Consider the following 22,966-nt stretch of genomic DNA (forward strand, 5'->3'; position numbering starts at 1 on the left):
TTCTCAGATCTAAAGTTGAATAAACTTACCTTCGATAACAGCAACACTGACTAGTATGTAGCTCCAACTCCATGCCTGATAGTGATGCTGGCTGTCTTCAGACATTAAAAGGGGAGTTCTAGGCTCATTCTGTAGAGAAAAGAGCCTTTATTCTTAAGGCATTTTTTTTGTGTTTTGGCAGGGAGGGGGAGCTGGGAAGGGGCTGGTTGATTGGTTTAGGGATTTTTTTTTTTCTTATATTTGGAAAAGCTTTTGCATTGTTTAAAAATAAAAATTAAGACTTCTAGCAGAGGCAAGTGTGGTGGCAAACCTTCCTGCTCCTACAGTTTCCATTTTCCGAGCTCTTCTTTGGAGCAGTAACTGAAATAGAAGGCAGAGAGTGGGAGTGCTGAATGGGAAGGTGAAGGGCCCTAGCAGATCTCTGCAGTGCAGGTGGAGCTCCCTCAAGCCTTTGACTTACATTTTCTGAGTCAGAGAATTAAGGGTTGATGGTGGCAATTATGTATGCTGGGTACAACAGAGATCTGAGGTAAAGAGATAATGGTCCTGCTTATAATAAGAGAAAGGCAGCAGCTGAGAGTAATAGAAGAAGAAAGCAAGAAGAAAGGAAAAACATTAAGTGGGAGTAGGTCAAGGCATACATTTTAGCAATGGTGCTGGAATTTCAGGTCTTTAAACTTCTTCGACAGGTGATACTTCCTCCCTGGGACTCCATAGCTATTAATATGGAAGCGAGACATTAAAAAGGAGAGAGACAGTCTGGCGCTTAGACCATGAGAAGTTTGCAGACAGGGAGCTGTGGGAAACTTCCTCAAGGAAAAGTGCTTTGCCCTGAGGCTACAAGTGGTGGAACATATTTTCAGGGTTGTTCCTAAGCAAAGGGACCTTGGGAGGTTCAGACCAGAATGATCTTCTCTCCATAAGTGAGCTGTAAGAGGTCCCAGTGTGTTTTGGAAGGCTTGAAGATGTTGCTGTTTGTGTCACAGGATGACTTTTCAAGTTCACCCTGTCGGAGCCTGGATGATTTGGTAACACGTACACTACACTTCTCTTACAGCCCAGGGATGTCTCTGTACTTTATTAACTTTCTCAGTAATATATTTGTTACCCAGCTTTGGTCTGGTGACTGCATCTTGTGTTAGTTTTTTTTTTCTTTAATTATTTTATTTTACTTTTCTCTTTTTTTAAATTTACTATCTAATGTGAGGTGATTACTGCATTTTAATAACTGCAATTACTATAGCATTTTGGAAGTAAACAGTTGATATCAGTAGTTAGGCTGAATCCAATTCCCTTTAAAAGGCCAGTTACCCAATGACAGGTCACTTGTGGAGCTAAAAAATATCAACAGTAGCCTGAAGTTATTCAACACTGTAGTATTCAGTGAGTAGATAAATTTGTTAGACTTCAATACTAACAGTTCCTGTAGCACCTCTATTATAATGATTTGGTACATATCTATCATTTACTTTGACTGTTATTTTTAAGTGGTAATACCTCAAAAGTAGACACAATTAGATTACTGAATAATGCAAACCACAAGAGATATTTATAGAGAGGAAAAAAGAAAATACAGGCTAATGGCTAGTTCAACCTTCATTAAATACAAAATGTAACAATTATGGTAAGGTTTCCAAGTTCCTTAAGTGTCCTGTGTTGCCTAAGGCCTTTTTTCAGCCCTAGAGCTGTGCAGCCCCTGCATTTAATGTGCACAATAACTTTTCAGAGGAAAGGAGATTTTGGCATTTACAGGTGCATATGCATTAGGTAAAACAGTCCCCAGTAAGTGGTGAATAAAGTTCTCCAGATAATTTCTACCTCAGTAGGACCTGCAGGACTTAGAAATGCACTGATTTTTGAATGCCCTTGTAAAAGTCACTGTGATGTCAGAAAAATTTTTATTTTATCTCAACTCAATTTGCCCTCAGGCAACACCTCGGGCATCTTTTCTTTAGCTGTTATTTGACATCCACACTATCATTAGTGCACGCTGTCAGGATGTTCTAGTGCAAAACACTAAAAAGCATCATGGTAAATGATTGCATCACTCCAGAAGACATTATCACTATCATTTAAAAAACTATTCAGTGCCTGCAACATGAGTATGTCTTAATAGAATAAACTGATGCAAAACAAATACCTTAATTTTACTTCTCTAGTTTTTGAGAAATGGGAAATACAAAAGGAAATTAGAACATCCAGCACTCTTGGTAATAATTATCATAGGCATTTGAAAAACAGGCACACAGAAAAGGATATGTGCAGAGTCAGAGACTGCAGTGACCTCCCACACTGCCAAGTTCTTTAGAATTACTGAAATTATAAACAAAGTAAAAGCTCTTCTTTCCCAAACAGCCGCCTCGATGTCACTTGTTTCCACATTCCGGCTTCTGTCGTTGCAGCCCACACTCTCTCTGTTGCTAAGTGCTTTAGGCTTCTGCAATATGTTCCAGCAGTTCCCTGTTTCTCTCATATCTCCAAACGTGCTATCATCTGAGAGCAGAATGTCTAGGTTTATCTGACATGGCAAAAAAAAAAAAAGATTAAACTGTATAAACTACAGGTTCTTAAAGAACACTAAAAATTTCCATATGAAAAAATATCTCTATAATCTTGCATGTCATTTCATAACATTTTGTTAGAACATCTTTTCAGTTGACAGTAGGATATGTGAGGGATGAGGGCACATTATGGCTTCTGGGAGCAGCTGTAACTAAATCTCGACTGTAAGTGACAATAGCAACACAGAGCACCGGGTACTTGCAGACGCTTACATCAGGACTGCCACTGAGCTATGCAAATAAAGAAGCTCATAAAGAAATGGAAATCATAGGAAAAGTGGAAAAAAAAAAAGACAATACAACAGTTAAGAATTTATATAATTTTGTAATTATATTGGTAATGTAGACTGTTACATCTTTCATCATTCTGGCTTAAACACTGGTTTCTTCCACCCTCATAGCAGGCACATAGTAGTTTCCATTCAGGAGAGAATGACATTGTCACTGTTATTCATCCAGCTATGTCTGCCTTTTTTTGTTTTGGTGAGTAGGCATCTTACTGAGTGCAGTTTTCAGCCTATGTTCCTTTACCCACCCTGGGATACAATTCCACAGCTCTCCCTGTATCCTTAGCTACAGTACCAGCATACCTACTATTGTGATTGCTGGCAGGTTTTGCTTTATGGCTTTCATTCAAGTTAAGACGAGCAACATTCGGTCTTTAATAGTGATTAGAGAGCTGTCTTTAGTGATTAAAAGGCTAACATATATAATTGTGTGGGCATCCCCATTGCCAGATACAAGAAACATTCTAGGTACATTTTTAGGTTAAATTTGGCATTTCCCAAAGCCAGCTCAAGGTGTAGGAAAAAGTAAGCAGTATTTTCAGAAGAAATTAATTCAGCACATAAGGACTGGATTGGTAGAATGAAACAGTTGATACTAAGGTACCTGATTTTTCCATGATTTGTGTTTTGGGGGTTTATTCTAGATTATATTTAGCCTGGTCACTGGAGCCAAACTCCTCCGCTATACATGTGTTTCAAAGCTTTCTGAGAAGAAGTGTTAGGTATGTGCTAGAGGACCTTGTGATGATGCAGCTTACATGCTATTTTGGAACCTCTTGTCCCCATTAGCACTAGGGTGCATATGGAGCAGATTGGAAGGAGAGCTTCTGTTTTCATTTCCTCCTGAAGGAATTTGGTTTGTATGCACCAAAACCACTTTGGGAACTGAAACACCACATGGTAAGTGGAGACAATGACATGATTTTCCTCCAAACCACACTGTTGCTTTGAAACTAATTGCTAATGTGGACACAGCCTTCTTTGACACCTAACGAGGGATCAATCTGCAGGTTCTGCTAGGGCCTAGGAGAGAAGATCAGCTGCTTTAGGCTGAATCTCTTCCCTCCATACAGACCACCTTTCAATATCACTGCAGGCCTTCTTGCTCTTCTATCAGTGCTCTGTGTTATTCTTTTTCCCGCCCATTCCCATCTTGGAAAAGGTCCCTGGCCTGCCCCATTTCCACCCATGTGGAAGGTACAGGAAGTGACCCATGGCTGCAAAAATTATGCAAGCTGTAGAATGAGGACCAACAGCTGCCCGAGACATGAGCATAGACAAAAATAAGTGAGAAAAGAATATCTCTAGGGTTAGGTGGGCATATACAGGTTGGTAGAGAGGGGTGTCAAAGCCCCCATGACTTCCAAAGCTCTGCTGCTTGTGTTTTATACTTCAGCCTCCTAAAAAATGACTGGCAGTTCACAGTAACCTAACATTTCCCTGAAACAAAAAAAAAAAGACCCCTCCCAGTGTCCCCATTTCATATTCTGAAATAGCTCACTTGCTACTGCTGCAAATTTAGATTAACCACACAAATACAAAATTTCTGAAACCATGTTTCAGCAAGATGCTTTCCCTCTCCTCCCCACACAGAGGGTAAGAGAAATTCTTGTTAAATCTGTCTGGTTTCTCTGGGTTCCTGGGCCTCTTTTTTGCCTCCAGACATGTTCTTTTAATAACTGTATGCTGATACAAGAGGTATCTTGCCTCTGCCTTCATTCCCTCAGTTAGTCTGTGCTTGAGACCAAAGCTGATAACTACTCTTTTCCTTAATCAAAACCTGGGATGGGATGTTCTTTGCTTGACATCTTAAAAGCTTCTTGTGGAGGGCTGGGGTTAGGACACCCTCCACTCTACCCTAGTGTTAAATGGCCTGGTTTATTTTGAAGCAGAGAACCAGTCAAGCTAGGGAATATGCAGCAAATAACAACTACAAAGCAGTGTAAAAATCAGCTGAAAAGCATGCTTCATCCCTTACCACCCAGACAAATTAATGGCACAGCCCCCACCAACCATGTAAGGAGAGACACAGAGCCCCTGCATCACTCTACTTCCCACTTCTTTTCCTCTGAAGCGCCGGTTAAACTAAGCAGATTTTACAATGTAGTCATGTGCTCCACTTGCTAATAATCAGCTAAATGTAAATATCAACACATTGCTGCAAAGAAGCTCAAATGTCATCGTTACCATTCCTTTGGATCACTTCAGCTTTGTGAGGGACAGAAAGAACAAACAGGGCCAGAGGACAAACCGGGCCAGAGGACAAACAGGCGCCCTACAGCAAGCATGGAAGAGCAGAAAGGAGAGAGGCAACACAATGAGAAGAGAGCTGGAAAAGCTAGAGTCATCTGGAGTGTAGAAAAGTAGTGCCTTACAGAGCAGCTACAGATCCATACAAGGTGATACCAGCAAAACAGTTTTCAAAATTTTTCTGTGTAGAAGGACCTGGGACAGAAAAACAAACAAACAAACAAACAAACAGGAGCAGTAGTAAAAACAGTTTTGAATTTAGCTGACAAGGACCAAAAGCACTAAGTGTTCACACACTTCATCAACTAGCATCCAATTAAAACAAAACCAAAAAAATAAACCCCCAGCTGTAAGGGACAGGCGTCTGACATCTTTGCTGACATGATCCTATGAAGGGCAAGGAATAAGAGGCAGAAATGACCTGTATCTCATATGTAAGGAGATCAACCTAAGAAGCACCGAGATGTTGTACTGCAGTGCTGTGCTTGCTACAACTGCAGAAAGGAAAGTCTCACCTTCCCTTATAACAACTAGAAATGGCTCTTTAAGGGCACTATATACAGATGCAGTGCATTCCCTGAACTCTATTCTTGCTATGTTACTAGGATACAACTGTTTCTATGGAGAGCTTATTGGTGGGCAAAATAAACTGTTTTGATGAATTATAAAAAAGGTAAATTAATTTTTCAAAACAAAATATTGAATGAAGCTAATGAGATTAAATCACATCAATACAGACTTTTGAGTACATAGTTACCTCCTTTTTTTTTTTTATTTTCCAGTAGACATTTATCCTAAATTCTGCATGTTCTATAAACTGATATAAATTACTTTTGGTCCTGCAAAATATTTAACTAATTCTAAAGCCATGCATGTAGTGGCTACAGAAGCTCCAACTGAATTTTTGTTTGTTTTTAAAAGGTAAGCGTAATTGCGCAGCAATTTTCTGTGGAGTATAAGTATCTGCATGGCCAGGAATATGCCATGTTGTGAAGTGAAGAAAAGAGCTTTGAAATGAAGAATGGTAAAGTAAAGAAGGAAAGAACAAGTAAGTATGTTAAATAAAGCTCACCATTTAATTTTAACATGCTTCTGTGTAACAGCTAGACTCTACAGATGACAATTAATAGATATGTGGGGGACGGTGGCATTCCTGCTTCTTTTTTGTTTATCACCCTAATTATTTTATACTGTACTGAAACAGAACTTGAAAAATGATGTGCTTGACTTAGGGAATAGTTTAGTTGATCAATCAGCAATTTGGTAAAGCAAGCAGCTACGCAAAAAGAAATTGGTGAGGAATTCCACACTTAAATCACTTGGAATTTAAGACTGACTTCTTCTTTTTTTTATCATTACATCTACAGAAATTGTTAACCTCATTTGAAGATGCACTTTGGTATTTTCAGTGTCAGAAAAATTCTATAGGTTCCATATCAGTTTAATCAATTGTCTTATTCAACCTTTAATGCACATGTAGCTATGTAAAATTTCTCACTGGTACCTAAGAGGAAGCATTTCTTTCAATGAGCAGATAGGAGCTGCTATCTATATTCTTCTGGTTTTATGCTACCCTTTTTCCTCTCTTACTTGGATGGAGTCTTCCAAATCTAGCACCAACATATAAATACACACATGGCTGCCTAAAGCAAGATTCATAGGACAGCAAAAATTAGTTAAGGAAAGCCTGACTGATCTAGCTGTTGCAATTAAAAAACTTATTACAGACCTTAGCACTTTGTCCCTACCATGTGCCAGAGGGTACCCTCCCTAGGAGGTGTATCAGAAGAAACTACAGGCATCTGACTCACCTGCCTCTATGTCCTCACTGATGGTTAAAGCTACTTGCCACACTATACAGGGAAATAGGTATGGTTCTGTCTCCTCTCCCTCGGGGTGTAACAACTTTCTGCAGAAGGGTAGGGCAACTAGCTGGGGCAGTTAAAAAATAACATCTCAATTCTACCTATCTCCCCAGCATAGTTAGTGTTGTTAAGATTACAAAATGCTAAAAGCCTTTGGCCTAGACTCACAGATAAAGTCCTACATTTACTTACTTCCTAATTTCCTGAATTTGTTTTCCATATCTTCTCTCTTGCATTCTCTTTCATCCATCCCAGCTCTCCTCCTGTCCCCCTTCTCTATCTGTAGTGCTTGTTTTGCAAAGGCTGTCTCCTACTGACATCTCAAAAGCTGTCATTATAAATTTCAAAGCAGTCAGCCAACCAGCTGCCAGTGCACAAAAAACTCCAAAATGTAGTTGATCTGAGCATGCACAGGGATCTCTAGAATATATAAGAAAGTCACACACATGAACAATAGATCATATACCCTTGACCTGTGGCATACAGAAAACATTGGGTGCAGTACTCAGTTCTTGCTGAGGTAGCCTATGTTTCCCTCAGCTCATTTCATTCTATCCCCAGATTTCCTGTGTCTCATTTTATTTCCAGCATTTACTATGCACACTGGTTCTGTTTTCATGTGCCTTTTCTGATACTCTACATCAGATCTTAGTTCTGCTCCCACTTCTTTTATTCCCATGTCTCTCTACATCTTCTTGTCCAGCATTAAAAAGAGAAATTTGAGAATGATCTGGTTTTACCTTTACTGGAACAGCTACCATCCTTGCTAGAACAAACTTAAGTTTTATGTAACAATATTACAGGAAAGTAACCAGCTGTCATGACTGAAAGCTTTTTCATTTAAGTCCCGAAACACTCTGGAGAGAGCAACCATTACAATAAGGAAAAACCAAGATGTTTGACACCTATAGTCTTGTAACTGCAAGAGTCTCTGTGTATTTTGTGCTTTAATTTCAAATCCTCTAAGTAGTTCAAATTGGCAATGATACAAAGGTTCTGGGACTCACTGATGGCATTTCTAATCAATTCAGTGAATAATGACTGCAAATTTCTATGAAGAAGATATTCTGTCTGAGACATTGAACCTGCATAAAAGAAATAGAGAAGAATAGGAGCCTCTTTCCCTGCCCTTTCCGATTTCTGTTTCATAGAGAGAATTGTACCCCTGAATGGTACTTGAAAGGGACAAGCAACAGAGGTGTGCACATACAAGTGACCAATTTTCATTACCTGCAGATCTTCATTGTTTTGCTCGAATTCTTTTCACCACCTTTAGTCTCCAACACAAAATGTAAACAAAATATTAAAAAGAAGAATAAAAAAAATCTTTCTTTCACTAGGCTAGAGTTTTATAGTGATGTACTGTCCAAGGCACAAACCTCATTTTTAGACAATTTACAGACAATACCTCACCATTTTCTATCTCAGTATGGTAATTGACCTAGCTGAAGTAGGCTTAATATCTTTTGTTTTGAAAAGCAGGATGTCCTGTCTTTCAGAGCAGTAGTAGAGAAATAAAGGAGTGTCTAGTGTTTGTTTGCAAACCCAGGCAGAGCTGTACAGAAAGAGTCTGTCTCCATGCTACTAACTTTCTTCTACAAGGACTAAGCTGACTCTTGCTGAAGTCAATGGAAAGACTTCATTTACATTAGCTGGAGGAATCTTCATCTGGAAGAAGAAATCAGTCAAGAAAAAGCAAGCAATGAAGCTAGATTTTCCACTTAAACAGTGCTCCAGATAAAAGAAATACGCACAACTGGTAGATACTTTGTATGTACAAATACCACAAATGCCAGGTATAAATAAAAACATCAATTCGGATATTGTAAAGATACTGAAATCATTACCTACATGACTGATAAATATTCTTCAAAATTTAGAGATGCAAGGTGTGAGGAAATGAGAAACAATATTTAAGTAGCATTCTGACAGGATATTGTGATGTTACATATAGGAAATAAAAGGTTTAGCAATATAAAGGAAGGAAACCGTGACAATATGTCATATGCATATATCATGTAATATATTACAAATATTTATATGCTAAAAACTTATAATATAGAGATAGGAACTAAGCACAGGTAATTTGCTTAGTCTTCTGGTAATTTCTGCAGCAGTTAATCAGTCTCCAAACACCTGTATAGCTGTGCAAATGAAAATCTCAAGTGTAGATAATGTAGATAATCCCCACTATTTTCACTTTGATAACTCTTTTCTGCTTGCCAAAAACAAGGTTTACAAGAACAAATAGTAACTTTCTACAATGTGCCTATGTTAAATATACACAGCTAAATCAAAGTGCAACTAAAACAATGACCCAGTAACAGAAATCATGGTAGAAATGGCTACAGCTCTTCTTAGCAGAAGTATACTCTTTTTGCTTCTTTCAAGGGGTACCTCCTTCGTGTTACTACTTCCTGCTTCCATTCATCAGAAAGGAAGGGGTTTGGTCGTCCAGTGAGGTAATAGAATTGCATTGTATTTAGCCTAGAGGCCTTGTACTAAATCCAAGTAACCTAGAAATCATTTTATATGAGTAGCAGCTTGATGTAAGAAAGCAAGAAACTGTCTTAATTTGATTATTTTAAATGGATTGGAGTTTTGCGTAGGTGGAAGACAATCATTACAGAAAGGAGTGCTACACAGACTAACATATAAATAGCTCGTGCCGTGAGGAGAACAATAGCCCTGTTTCTTTTCTCAGAGCACAGATACAATTAGTTAGAGGATATTGCATTCTTCAGAAATTTTTGGCATCCGATAGAAAAAAAACAATTGCATTTCAAAACAGAATTTTGTATTTGGAAATCATTTCCTCTTTTAATAACCTGCCAAGGCTTTCAGTCCTTCCCCTGCAAGCGAACACATCCCTTGTCGTTTAGCACAATGCTTTCCCACACTGCTGCTGATTGCAAGGTCGCTGACTCCTGATGCAGTGACACAGAATCTTGAGCTTGCCTCTTGGCAGGGAAGCAACTGCTTTCCACATACATTGTGTTAAAAATGCACGTTTCTGTAGGGTTTCCATCTACCGTTATGTGAACTCCACTGATTTACCTCCCATTCTTTTGCTGTCACAGGATAACTACATACTTTTGTTGAAGAAATGTAGAGGTAAAGCCAAAATGTTCATTTTCAAAGCAGGAAATCTCAGTCCTCTGACAGCACTGCATTCCTACTGTTGGATTTAGATTCTAATGGCTGATGTAGATTTCATCAGATTGTCCAGTGGCAATAATTCATTCCATGTAACCTGGGTGTATTCCATTCTTGCTGGATTAGAGAGAAGACCTATTGCACTCACCAGCCAATCCATCTTAAAACTAGTTTAAAATATTAATAATCATGGTTAGCTAGATGGAAATATGATTGATTGCTACATAATCCTCTAAATAATAAAACAAATCAATAGCTATAGTTATAAAACTAGACTCATGGGATAAATCAATCAAAACCAGTGCCTAGATTTCAAACTTAAGTCTGTCGCACTATCTTCCTTCAGAACTGTTTTTTGCCCAGATGTGAAAATCTTCATTTGAGGTCATGAGGTAGTGGCAGATACAAAGGCCAAATGGATATCAATGTTCTTCCCTCTTAAAAATTCATTATTCTCCCCATTACAAGTGGAAAACCCTAAAATACTCTAATTACACTCCAATCAGTGTTGACCCCTTATTTCTTGGGTGACTCATCCTAACTGCTCATTTTTTTAGTTTCTTCCTTTATTTGCCATAATACCTTTTTCTGTAATAACAGAAGTATCAACAGCAGACTTATGAGTCAAATAAAATGAACATCTTTTACATATATTTTTAATATACAAAAACACAGCTCCGTAAACTTCCAACGCACGTTCTCTCTGTACTTCATAGGTGGAACAGCATTTACTTGGATGTGTTGCAATAAATGGACATGCTGCACTCCTTACTGTGCTGCCTCAGAAACTTGTTTTACAAATCAAGCACATAATAAACTTGCACACTATCATTTCTAATGTTACTACGTACCCAAAATACCCTTCAAATTGAATAAGATAAAACAAAACATACATCATCTAGTTAGCATTCAAAGATTAGGAGAACTGGTAGGTCTAGCAGGAACTGGTAGGTCCTGAGCTTTAAAGGAGATCTGTAAGGGCTATCTTTGCATTACCAGAAAGTTCAAAGCTTGAGTGTCTGCTTTCTCTGTGTTATTAAAAATCCCACAAGTTTTGCAAATGTAAGGTAGCTATCCTACATCTTGAAAACATGCAAAAATACCATGGTAATCATGTTCAGTCTGTATAAACAGAACGTTTGTTTCTGAGTCATATTTACTTCTTTTTATTGTAAACCGATTTCACTAGAAATTTACATCAGCATGAGCAAAGTGAATTTCTGTGCATTTAAGAAGTGGTTTCATGCTTGCACTCCTTTTTTAGGCAAGAGCAATTGACTTCTGTTTACTGGGAAACATACTTGTCTGTGTTCTGGTTTGCTTGTGCTGTTGGAAGGGTCAACAGAGCTGGAAGCAGGGGAATTTTCAGCTGGCATCGCTCCTGTGAAGGCAGCTCCCACTTGGCCCTACTGTGGCGAAGGCCTGGCTCGAATAAGCTGCACACAGAATTCCTCAAGATCCGGGGCGTGCTGCTGCAAATGAGAATGTACTCTTGTCTCCACCTAGACACAGCAAAGTACAGACCTGCCTGCAGAACGAAGCAGTTTTGGCCTCACTCAGCATCCACAGGAGTGTGGGGAAGCTAAGACCCATAACCCTGGTCTGGATGAAGATGGGAAAAGGCCCCGTGACACCGAATTTGAACAGACAAAAGCAAGAGAGAAGCTAAGCAGCAAGGATCAGCAGATGGCCAAAGGGAAAAAAAGCAAACCATTTCCCAAATTCTGGCCCAAGTGACCTATGTCCTGGTACTTTAAGTTCAAAACCATGTCACTAAAATGAGCTCAGATTTGGCCTTCCCGACAGATCTTGTTCTTTGTGTGATGGAAATGTGAAAAAACATAGTACAGAACAGCTGGCTCTCACCTAGCTAGCTTTCACCTTCTAAGTCTCGTTCAGTGACACACCAAACCTAAGAAATTTAGGGCTGGAAAGGGCTGAGAAGTGAGGAAACACAGACTGGATCACTTTGAGGGAAAAAAGATTCTAAGCACAGGAAAGCAGCGCAGTTGCCGCTGTCAGAGCGATCACATGGAGGACATGGGGGATGGTACAGGTCCCGCTGAATGCAGGAGACAAAGGAAAGAAAACACCACAAGAATAAATATGGGAAACATGAATTAGAAATTGATCTAAAGAGACACCCGGCTTCCCTTAACTTCGGTTACTAATGTGCCAGCCGTAGGAAGGGGGAGCAGGGGGGTGCCACAGAGATGAACTGAATCGCCCTGCAAACCCGAGAGGAAACGCTGCCAAGGAACCGCTAAAATCAAGGGAGCAAACGCCCCTTTTCTACCCTGCCCTAGGCGAAACGGCTCGGGGAGACCCCTCGGACGGCCAGCAGCACGCAGGGCCCCGGAGCGGCTTCCTGGGAGCCTCTGCCGATGAGACCCACTTCCTCCCGCGGGAGGAGGCGGCCGCGCAGGGCCGCTGGAGGATCGGCGAACGGCAGCAGCGCCCCACTCGGCTCGGCGCGGCCGGGCTCCCCCGCAGCGCGGAGGGCGGCCCAGAAAAGCGCTGCGGCAGCCCCCGCTCCCCGCGCCGCCGCTCGGGGCATTCCCCGCGCTCCGCCCTGACCCCCCCCGCTCCCCGCGCAGCCGCCGGCTCAGCCGGGGTCGCCTCGGCCGCCAGGTGTCGCCGGCGCACGGGCGTCCCCGCGGCCCCTCCTGCGCCCGGAGCCGGCGGGGCTGGCTCAGTGCGAGCGGGCGGAGGCGTCAGCCCGCAGCGGGGACGCGCAGCCCAGCCCGGCTCGCCTCGGCTTGCCCCTTCCTCGCACACCCCCGCGGCCCGGCTCGGCTGACGCTCTCGGCACCGCCAGCGGCCGGCCGGGCGGCTCCCGAGCACGGCCTGCGGCCGCTCTCCGGTGGCGGCGGCGGCGGGGAGCCGCGGCGAGGAGAAAGCTGCTGCTGCGGCGGCGGCGGCGGCGGGGGGAGCAGCCATGTTGGAGCGGGGAATAAAGTGACTTTCCTCGGGGAGGGAGCGCAACCGGCGGTCCGGCGAAGGCTCTCGGGCGGAGAGGGGAGGGGGGTTTCGGCTCCCGGCGGCCGGATACCGCTCCTAGGCGGAGGAGAAGGGGAAGGAGAAGGGGCAGAGGAACCGCCCCCGGACCCGCGAAGCTCCGGTGCTGCTGGTGAGTTGTGGCTGCTCATTGTCTCCCGGCCCACGGGTGCGGGTCCGGCTCGCGGCGGGGTGTTGGCTCTCGGCCTGCGGTGCGTGGGACGTCGCGGGGGGTGAGGTGACAGCGCGGCCCCGGAGCAGGGGGGAAGTGATGGTGGTCGTGGGAGAGCGCCCCGCGAGAGGGCCGGGGACTGCCCGGAGCGCCCGGGCGCGGGGAGCGCCGCTCGGCGCCCCCGGGCAGGGTCGGGCCGGGCTGCGGGGGATTTCCGCTGCCCGGTGGCGGCTGGGAGCGGCTCCGCGGGGGCTAGGGGGCAGCTCCGAGAGGCTGAGCCCTCTGCGAGGGGAGCCCAGCGAAGCCGGGCCGGAGGGGTGAGCCGGGGATGGCAGCCCCTGAGCACTGCCGGATTTTTTGGTGATCCTGCGTTCGTCACCGTCCTTTCCCCACCGCCTCCTCCTCTTCGAGCGAGGCAGCGTTCTCCTGACAGCTCTTCTCCTCGCAGCCTCCGCACGTATGACACATCGCTCCTATTGCAGGTCACCCCCCACACGCACTCCCAAAATATGTAGGTTTCAGTGCGTGGCATAAGAGTTCTTCTGCTCTGAGCTTTGAGTTAGAAGGTGACAGGATACGTGAACATTGTCTGACCCTGAACTTCTGTTAACTCCTCCCTCCCCTTCCTCGCTCAGATATGTAATGGCTTGAGACCAGCGAGAGCAAAATGGTTCTCTCGAAAGGACGGGGAAAATCAGGTGGGATCATGTATATTTTATATTTTTTGCAAATTTATTACACCCACCCGTGCCAATACGATGTTCACAGGAGTGGATTAGCTGTTGCGCTAGAAGAATGCTGACCTTGATCCCCTTTGTCTCTCCTGCAACAATTTTGGTAGCTGGCTCTAGTTGTTCTAAACTCATTGCTGTCTTTGGCACTTTGCTAATGGTTGCTAACAGTCTTATGGGTGTTATAAGCAAAACGGGGGTGACTTATAATCCAAACTCAGTGATTTAAAAAGCATCAATTTCCTTTTTTTTGTATATATATTTTTGTGAAAATTTTCTGCTCTTTTGTAATTTAACAGAAGATCAATTGCAACATTCTTGTAGGTATCACGGTACAGCTACAAGAGCAAGCCTGGTTTGACGTTCTTCCATTACTTCTCTCCCCCACACTTTTTTATTGTATTAATTGAACTGGAAACTATATCACCAAAGGTTAAATACTAAGAAGAAAACATTTATGAAATTAGTACCAAATTCAGATTTGTTTTTCTTACTAGAATTTGGGGTAAAAGGTGATCTGGTATTTTATGTGCTTAAGATGTTGAAGAAATTGCCATAATGCTTTGTTATAAGAATTCTGTATATTTACGCACAGCTCTTGTTATTTACATCTGCACTTCTGTAAGTGACATGACAGAGGCTTGTTTTGAATAATTAATGTAGAAGTAACAGATAGGAAAACATAAAATCACATGTTTGAATACATGGTGAAAATTTTCCTTTAAAATCATTTGTGCTTGAAAGAACAAACTGAATTTCATTCTCCAACATAGATAAACCATTATAATGTTAACTTGGCATTGAAAGAGACACTTAAATTGGAAAGATGAAAGATGAAAGCTTTTTTTCTCTTTTTTTTTTTTTTCTGGCATAATTTAAATACTGCTTTGACAATAATGAGTCTGACTTACAAAAATCTTTAGGAAGGATAACGCAATGAGGTTCATACCTTTTATTTGCATATTGTGCTGTGTAGCTGTGTGTTTACCCAGCATGGAGCTTTACACAAATCATGAGGTGGGTTCTGCCTACATCCGTACTGAAGAGTTTGCAAATTAAAGCCCAGGTTGTCTGAAGCAAATTATAGTTTGAATTTGGGGAGTCATTTATTTTAGGCTTGGCTAAGAATGTAGTGCATTAATTGATCTTTTTAATATGTAAAATGCCACTAGCATGTAGTGAAATACCTAATTTATAATTGCAAATATAATTTAAATTGAGAAACATATCATGACTGTATATTTCCCCTGAATGACTCTGGCTTCAATTTCTGCCTAACACTGCAGTGTGTCAATATGGTATGGCTTATGACAGGGATGTTAAGATGCTCGGTCTGCATATGTTACTGTTACGATGTGGAGCTCTTACAGTAAAACGATGCAGAATTTTTTGAATGACCTAGTAACATTCAAGTCTTGTAATTTCTTAAATTGCTACCTGTTGCTAGGAAAAAAAAAAGAACGTTATACTCATCTTAATAAGTTTCTGTCCAGCAGTATATTTGTGTAATTGCACCTAAAAAGTGCAGTTGGGAAAGGTTTTGTTGAAGTCTGGTTCATTGAACAGTCTACATTAAAATCTTACCATGAGTTTGCTGTTGACCCTCTTTTCGTGCTAAGTGGACGCTGTTGATATTCCAGGTACAAATCAGTTTTTATTTTTTGTCCAAGAAAGCTAATGAGCTGTATTTTAAAAAGTTGTATATACTAGTTGTGTATTTATTGAATGCATTATATGTTATAATGTGAAAATGGACAAGATCATGTCTAAAAATCAAGCACAATTATTATAAAGCTTTTCTAGCATAAACTTGCTAAATGTGGCTTACAGTTCTTAAGTTACAGATATCTTTTTAGCTGCATGCTTTCTAATGCTTACATGTTTTTTATTTCTGCAGCAAGCCTTATATAGCTATTGATGCAGCTGGACACCACTGTAATCGTAGCAGTTCAGAATTTTATATAATACACTACAACTTTAGCATGTAAAAATGCTTTTAAAATGCCAAGTGTTTATATGACAGTTATAGTTCACATCTGAAGATCAGACTAAATTAGTGTATTGTTAGCAATCACTGCCTCATTTTGCAATGCACATAATTATAGCAATGGCTTTTGTCTTCTGAGTTTAAGAACTGGGATTTAGGGTTTTTTTGTGCCTTTTCACATACTGATGTAGCAACTTGGATGACAGAGGTAAGAACATTTTATATTTACTTATTTTAATCACTAGACAACAATTTGCTTTTTAAAAATAAGTCTAGGCCTAGGGGCCTTTTAAAACTTTCTGAATATTTTATATCCTGTTATTTATTTCTTTTGGGCCCTGGTAATGTTTTTCTCCATGTAACAAGGCTTTCTCCAGGAACACCCACTAGTGGTGTGGGATGGGTTTTTTTCCTGCGTATTTTGTGACGAGTCATGATGCACTTTTGACAGCTTTTATCAGAAAAAGAGTGAAAGTTAATGCTTGTTTGGAAAAATTACTTTTAATAATTCTGTATTGAATACAAATTCATAGATACTCATTCTTTACTAACTCAATGGATTGGCAGTTCCTCTAGAGTTGTTGGTTTCCTGAACTTCTTTGAGCAGGGATGTCAATTGTCAAGAGTTTAGTAGAACTGGCTAATTAGAACATGTACAAACAGCAGTTTAAACCACTGATAGTCAAGAGGAATAAACAAGACCTGTACTTGAGCTGATTTGCCAACTTGGAGCACGAGAACATTGGGAAAGGAAAAGAAAAAGTTCTTTAGTTCTTTGATCGCATTATATGGAAAACAATGAACATAATAGGTGCATAAATCAGATAATTTGTTTTGGATCAGCTTTTGATACATCAGTCCTTGCATAGTAAGGCTTTATGCACATCCTTGGAGACCATTATACCCTGTACCTAGCTGTGTTATAAAATACCATGGACACATTGATACTGGGAATCATTGTAACCATGCTTTACGGGATATTTGGGCTTTTGTGGTATAGTGCTTGCTTTTAAAGGATTAGAAATGTCATTCACTAGGAAACATCAGTTTATCAGGGGTGCTGTGCCTAAGCATGAATGTCGGAAAAAAAAAGAAATGTGATAGAGCAGCATTGTCAATGCAGCAGCAGAATAAACAGCTGTCGAGTCACATTTTAATTTTTCATGTAGTAAGAAAGAATTAGGCAAAATGATTTTAAGAAGACTGAAAAATACAAACTTTATAACATTTTTAACTAAATACTGAGAGGCTTCTCTGAATTTCAGGACAATTTTCTGCTTGCTTATTTCAGTAATACATTGAAAAAGCAGTAAGCTGAAGGGCATTTGTATCTTATGTTTTGATTATGTCCTTTCTGTTTTCTTTTTTTATTTATCTTCTCTGGAACAGCTAGTTGTGCATATATTATGATGATGAGGGCTGTGTTATTATACCAGAACAGAGAAATGATGTATCTTTCAGTTGCACTCCTAGCTACAGTTCTTGCCTATCTTTGATTTTAGGTTGAACTTCTTAGGTATTTTGTGTAAGTGAATGTTATTCTGTGCCCTGTAATCATATTTCATTTAATTATTATCTGTACCTCGTAATTGCACTCCATTCTCTAACTGCTGCTGTTTTTAAAGGTTTGGTAGAATTTCACAATGGTCTCTGATTTTTAACATCTGCATTTTGTCAGCTTCAGTAAGGATACTTGGATGCTTTCAGTTTGTGTTAAAGTTGTCAGAATCACGTCATTCTCTTCTTTGCTTACTGGATTACAGCATTTTGCAGGCATGTAGCTGTACTGGGACAGTAATATCATAGTCAACTGTCATAACCTGTATAGTCTTTCAGAAATGTCTTTTCTCAAGTATTTCTGACTTCTGTTCTATTGATGTGGAAGTGTCGTTGTTTGGATGTTGTTCAGGTATGTGCATGTCTTTATACAGCAGTCATTAAAATTAACATTTTGTAATGTTTGCAGTTACTTGGTGTTCACTGAAATAAGTATCTTTGCAAAATATGGACTACTAAGAATTATCAAAGGATATTAGTCATCAGCAAAACCATTGTCCTGTAATTGAGAGAAAACTGTTTGGATTAAAAAGTTACAGTCTATAGGTTGGTTTATAAAAAAATGTAAAGAAGCCAGTTTACAAAAATGTAAAGAAATTGACACTGAGATCAATTAATATGTTTGATAAGAAAGGCCAAAGTTTGTCATGAGGAAAGCCCATGCTGTCACCAACTATTACAATTAGGTGTATTTTAGGATGAAATTGTATTCTAAGAAAGCCATTAGCCAGTTAGAAAAGCTGAAGAAAATGTCAGCATTTGCTGTTCTTATAATAAGTTGATGTTCATGAAATACTGCTATATTCATAAGTAAACCAGCTGATAGTCCTAAGTGGTTCTCTGAGACATTTCCTAAGAGAACCTGAAGCTATTAAACAGCTGTCACTGAAGTTGTGAGGTAAGAGTTGTACAAGTTGGTAGGGCACTTTCTGGAGTGGAAATGCTGGTCATATCTCTCAGTATGTCTCAGAACACTGAGAAATTGTGATTTTAGCACAACTAAGGTTTCTTTCAGTGGTTTTAGGAGCTAGTTATATGCATCGTAATGGATATTGGTAGAGCAGGAGATTAAGCAAAGAAAACAACTGTTGCTCAGCATATATTTATAGAGGACCAATCTTGTGAAACTAGCGTCTGGTTCTCTTGATAAGATTAAATACTTCATGTGGTATGTTGTTGATACTGCAGACAGGCGTCACTGAAACTTTTTACTTGGCTCTTACGTGGCATTTTGATTATGGAACTAAAATGGCAGATCAAGTGACAATATATGAAATGATTTAAAACCCAGTGGATAATGGGAATCAAATGGTTACCTATAAATAGTTGCTGTTACGTAACTGTGTGTGATGAGGGCTCCTCATCACCAAAGTACATTTGTGAAGAAGCCTTGGGAAACCTGTTCAGTGTCAGCTGTTGGGCATTGCCACTAATAAAATGAAAGTCAGTGAAAATTGCCTGTTATTTCTGTAGCTCCAGAAAATTGGGAAAATAGTAGATACTGAAGAATGGGTCATTACTGCACGATGGATGCTTGGAAAAATGGCAGCTTCCTGTTTGTTTACTTTATGCAGTATTTTATATCAGGCTTTAAAAAATTGAATACAGTGTATTAACTTTAAAAATAAATTAGTTATATTTGATAACTAAATTAAATATATGCAGCTATTAATATTAGCTTTTAGTTTGGTTATTTTTTCTGTAAAGTTTTGGAATAGTTCCTCATGTATAATACAGAATAGATATTAAGTGTTGATGTGCATTCAGTATGTGGGGTATAGGGAGAGCTTTTATTTTGAAAATACAGTAATCAGTAATATAGTTAGTGGTACACAGGAGGAGGAAAAACAGTTATGAAATAATAGATTGCATGTTATATTTCCATCAGTTTTCTGTATGTCTGGAAATGAAGTTGCATTTCTCAGTGTAGCATTCATAAATATTCTCTGTAGGCCAAAAATGATGTGGCTGTATATAATTTAACTGGGGAAAATTAAAAGGCTTTTTTTCGATCTGTGATTGGTTTATTGCCAGTGCTCCTTCCTCTGTCCTTTCTCATTGTGGAGATCTAGTTGTCATAAAGAGCAGTAGAGTACCTATGTGTGCAGGGGGCTTGTTGCCTGCTTAGCTGCTATTTAGTCTTAAAGCTGTCTCATAAATATCATACAAAATGGTTCAAGCGTCTGCTTGTAAAGCATGGCTTTATTTCATAATTCTCCTTATTTATGTTTGCTCTGAAACCCAAATATAAAACTAAAGACTTCCAGTATGACTATGAGAGACAAAGCTTGAGCTGCTGCTGCCTGTGAATAACTTACTTGCTCCACAGAAGAGTTCAGCCTCGCATAACTGTGGTGCTATCACTCAAAGCTGCAGTGATTTTCCTCTTTGCTGGCTGCTGCTCTCATCCCCACATTCCTGCCTTTGTACCAGTAGGTGTCTTGTGACTCTGTCAGGGAGCTGGTGCACCTTACATTGTGTGTTTGGGTTCAACTTTACTGTCATGTTTACAGGTAAATAATAGTCACTTTCTGCAGTATCAATGGAAAAACTGCAGTTTGTAATTATTTATTTTTTTAAATATCCTGAGCAGATGGGAGGGGAAACTTCCTGTGTACAGAGAGGAAAGGAGGTGCTCAGCTGCTAAATATATCAATCATATATGCTGCATTAATGTCTTTTAAAAATCATGTTTAAAACAGCAGCTCAGAAACTTACTTTGGTACTGTGTAAGAAGGCACAGTGTGGAAACAATTACTGATATATCTTATAAACTATATTCTTAATTTTTAGTATGGGTGCATGTTTGAGGTGAGAGTTATGGAATGAAATAGGATTTTTGATGTGGAAATCTTTAATGTTGGATGAAAGACATCTAAAGAAACTAGAAGTTACACTTTTTTCTTGCAAATATTATTTAAAAACTGAACTAAATAAGCTGAAAATGAACTACAGTAGGAATTTGAAAACATTTGGAAGATGCAACAACAAAAAATTATTTATACTATAGTATTCATATTTTAAAATGGGCCTAAGTAGTGAAGTTGTGCAGGTTCCTGTTTTGTTTCTGAAGATTCAAACCTCGGGGGAGAGGAGATCATTGGCATCGCTGAAGCGACAGTTTGGATTTAAATCACTGAAGTTTACAGTGAAATTTACAGACACAGTGGTCTTGAAAATAATGACCTGTATAATACTCAGTAAAGCAATTTCAGAGGCAATTCCAAAAATGTGAGATTTTCCATAATGTTTCATTACCTTTGTAAATGTGATTCAGTAGGTTATGGCAAAGAAGAAAAATATTTTGAAGCTTATGCTATTTACCATCAGGATTAAACAAGATAAACAGCTTAACAGTGTTCCCATTTGCACAAGTCACAGTATTTTTAAACCTGCTGCTCGTAATTCTGGGTTGTTTATCAGGGAATACAGTTAGCCTAAATGTCTTCTGGAAGCTTGTTTCTGATACATCTCAGTATAATTCTGCATATCAAAAATGTTTGATCCATAAGCCAGAAAATAACTTTAAAATGTATCTAGTCAGATGGTGGCCTTTGGTTATTAAGCATAGTCTTTTTTTTTTTTTATTTTTCCCTTGTGGGCTGCATGGGAGAAACAACATAAATGGTGTATAGTAAATAGTTTCTTCAGAAGTTATATCCCTTTTTTCTTGAATTATGCAATTTTAGTATTTTAGAAGCAATACAAAGCAGATCATGAGTTCTGAAGATATGGATTTGATATGCTTTGCTAGTCAGCTTAATTACTAATACTTAGTATTTTAAAATGTGTTTGAGTATGGTTTGTGTATAAAATACAGAGTGTTCAGTGCTGTTAATTAAGAGTTCTGAACCTGCTTTCTTTAAAAGGGACTTATTTTTTTTTAATTGTTCCTGGTGGTCTTACATAATAAGTTTTGGCTTTCTGGTGTTTGTGAATATTTCTGGTAGTGGAAGAGGTAGACATTAGTTGAAGGATTTAAGTCATTAGTTGTTTATCGCTGTTAAAAGTTAATTTGGATATTTATGGATATCTAGTGATCATTTTTACCTGTAGCTGCGTCTTAATAAAATACCTATATTCCTTTTAATCATCTGTTTCTGGCAGTGGGTAGATAAAACCTGAATTTTTTTTCAGTAAATAAATTATTCACATCTAAAATACAAATTATGCCAGATTGAATGATTTGCATTGTGCCTTTTAAAAAAATGTGTGTCTCTGTAACCAGTAGAGAGAAATAGGTTCAGAGGGTAATCCCAAGATCTTAATACAGAGCCGTCTCTCTTTCCACATTTACCTTGGAGGGAGCCCATCAGAACCATTGTTTTTGTATTACAGCATTACACGAGTTGAATGAAGCACTTATTTCCAAATCGTTTCTGTTGCATCAGTAAACCCAAGAGGTTTTCACACCTGTCTGCATGACAAAGTTGATGGTGAAGAAAGAAGACAGAGACTGGCTGGGGGATGGAGCCAACCATTTTCTTACTGGTGGTGGGAAACTGTAAGGTGTGTCCAGCACTGGTGTGATCTCTGAAGTACCTCAGGTGCCTAAAGATGATCAGTGTCAATTCCCGCCCCCTCCCACCTCCCCCACTTATGCATTTAGGTCTTTCACTATGTAAGCAATAAAACATGCAGATTTTTCTTTATTAATCACTCCTGCTTGCAAGTGTTTAGCATTTTAAAATTCTAGTCATGTGAGTAGTAGTGATAGAATATTTTAATACTGAAATAGGTTCCTGTGTTCATGCTATGTCTTCTGGCAATTTCAGAAACTAGGATTGCAAGGAGAAATAAAAATGATCTGTTTTTTTGTAGTAGGAGAACCTTGTTCTTTGAATATGTGTGCTCTGTGATAAAGTAAGACAAGTAAAGATTTGAGCATATCTTACACCTGCAGTTGATGTCGATTCTTGACTTTTTAATAATTCTGCATCAAGTAAATGGTAAATTTACATCTTCACATGATTGGATTGTCATATCTGCTTTTTGGTAACTGGAATTGTACCTTAGTTCAGAGTGTGTTGTTTGTTTTGTGTTTTTACTTGAAAGATAGGATGTGAAATTTTCTTCTACTTAAATTTTGAGAGTGATTTCCTTGGATTGGTTGACATTATTTGCCAAGTTCTATGCTAATTTAGATAACTTGTTGAAGATATTTTAAAATGTTACTGCAGCAGGTTTTGTGTAGTGACATTAGTCACTTCTCATGGAAAGTAGTGCATCACTCGCTAAAAAAGTATGAAGGGATGGGTTATGTCAATTTTTGGTTGTGTAATTTGAGGCTTCTTTAAGATAGTGATCTTAAGGGTATAGGTGCTGAGAATGCTTTGAAAATCAGCCTTAGTGGAGTTGTCTGCAGAGACCTGTCAATAGAAATAATACCCTGACAGTGTCTGA

The 22,966-nt window shown here is 39.6% G+C and overlaps 1 protein-coding gene and 1 long non-coding RNA gene across 6 annotated transcripts in view; one reads left to right on the top strand and one right to left on the bottom strand.

Annotated features, from left to right (window-relative positions):
* Nucleotides 1–1,406: 1,406 nt before the first annotated feature.
* On the bottom strand, nucleotides 1,407–11,968 carry LOC137474795 (uncharacterized). 2 transcript variants are annotated; one of them, XR_010999494.1, is made up of 5 exons: nucleotides 11,421–11,968; nucleotides 10,971–11,091; nucleotides 8,377–8,631; nucleotides 6,603–6,741; nucleotides 1,407–2,518 (listed from the first exon to the last, which is right to left on the bottom strand). It is a non-coding gene; the product is annotated as an uncharacterized lncRNA (long non-coding RNA). The 2 variants fall into 2 exon arrangements; XR_010999493.1 differs by lacking the exons at nucleotides 8,377–8,631; nucleotides 10,971–11,091; nucleotides 11,421–11,968 and having other exon boundaries at nucleotides 6,603–8,020.
* Nucleotides 11,969–12,839: 871 nt separating this feature from the next.
* The window catches only part of CDK17 (cyclin dependent kinase 17), a 92,967-nt gene continuing 82,840 nt past the window's right edge, over nucleotides 12,840–22,966 (top strand). The window contains exon 1 of one of the 4 annotated variants that reach the window (XM_068191682.1): nucleotides 12,840–13,249. The gene's annotated coding sequence lies outside the window, so the exon portion shown is untranslated. Of the gene's footprint in view, nucleotides 13,250–13,724; nucleotides 13,987–22,966 lie in introns of those variants that run through there. The other 3 variants (XM_068191680.1, XM_068191683.1, XM_068191681.1) reach the window with 3 other exon arrangements.

Source organism: Anomalospiza imberbis, chromosome 5 (genome assembly GCF_031753505.1).
Source record: "Anomalospiza imberbis isolate Cuckoo-Finch-1a 21T00152 chromosome 5, ASM3175350v1, whole genome shotgun sequence".
NCBI lineage: Eukaryota > Metazoa > Chordata > Aves > Passeriformes > Viduidae > Anomalospiza > Anomalospiza imberbis.